This window comes from Camarhynchus parvulus, chromosome 7 (genome assembly GCF_901933205.1).
Source record: "Camarhynchus parvulus chromosome 7, STF_HiC, whole genome shotgun sequence".
Taxonomy (NCBI): domain Eukaryota; kingdom Metazoa; phylum Chordata; class Aves; order Passeriformes; family Thraupidae; genus Camarhynchus; species Camarhynchus parvulus.
The window spans coordinates 156,543-157,993 of NC_044577.1; positions in this window are offsets into that span (position 1 = coordinate 156,543).

Here is a 1,451-nt window from a genome sequence, read left to right on the forward strand (position 1 = left end):
GGAGACTTCTCCACCCTGAGGACGGAGGGAGGGATCAGGAGGTGTCAGCTGTGAGTCAAACTTAGGAAGCATTTCTCCTTACCCTTTTTATGGATGTCACTATACCTGCGATGGCAGCCCAGCCACTGGTGCCTGGGACCCCACAAGCCTTGCAGGGAGCCCACCAGCGCTGGGGCTCAGCCTGCTTGCTGGAGCAGGGGGGCTTGGGACACCTGCCAGCACTTTCCTCTCAGCTCCTGAGACAAGAAAGCTGCGCCAGGGGGACAGGCATTCCCATCACATCCCAACCTGCAGGACATCTGCTCTGGGCTCTGCCAGGGGAGTCCCCACCACGCGGCACAGCCGAAGCTGCGGGCATGGGGGCACCATGGAGGCACAACATTTTTTGAGAAGCTCTTTCTTCAAAGACTTTTGGAGAGACTCTCTTCTCAGTTTTGGAGAAGCACCTTCTTCACTTTCTTGGCTTTCAGGGCTTTCTGCTCAAGCCAGTCAGGAACAAGAGAGGCTTGTTACAGAGGAGAAACCCACAGGGTCACCCAAGATTGCAAAAAACCCTTCTCCCCAGGGCCATGCTCAGGGCAGGGAGTTGGCTACAGGGTCAGAGCTGTCAAGGCCAGGAGGCAGAAACAGGAGCACAAGTCCTTAGGGATATCTGGAGATGAGCATCTTGTCACTTGGAAAGATGGCAGGAGAGACTGAGGACCTCTACAGCAAGGCACCCCAAGGTGGGATTGACCATCTGCTCTTTATGGCCAGAGATGGAGATAGTCCTGGAGGAGTCCCAGGTCCTGCCAAACCCCACGTGGGTGGGAGCATTAATTGCTATGGAGGGGTAGGGGGAGAGGTGAAATACCTGAGGGCTGACCCTGGTACAGCTGCAGCTGTAACTTGCTCCCAAAAGCACAGGAGGGCACCAAAAGCTTTAAATAAAACATTTTAAAGCATTAAATAAAATGTTGATGGCTCCAAAGAGCAGAGTCAAACCCAGCAGAGCAGCACAAACCCAGCTGGCACAAAGTTTGCACCCAGGCTGGGCGCATGGAGGCAGCAGGAGACCTGCCACACTGGGGGACCATGCGGGGCTGCTGCCACCTCTGTCACCCTGCCTGTCCTCTGACAGCATCTCTGAGGGGATGGTCAGGCAGAAACGCTGCAGGTTTGGCTGTTGGAGGTGTCCCAAGCTGAGACAACTCAGAAGAACCCAGAAGCTCCACTGATTACAAGTTAAAGCAGTGGAGGACCCTGTCCACTCTACACAGGCAGATACATCAAATAATGATGCTTTGGATAAACAGCATTCAAAACCAGTGGAAAATAATCTGCAGAATGTGCTGAACTGAAACTTCACGAACCCAAAAAACTTCAGGCACCCTTTTTTCACTCCAACATGAATTTACAGAATCACAGAATAAGCTGAGCTGGAAGGGACCGTCAAGGACCATCGAGTCCAG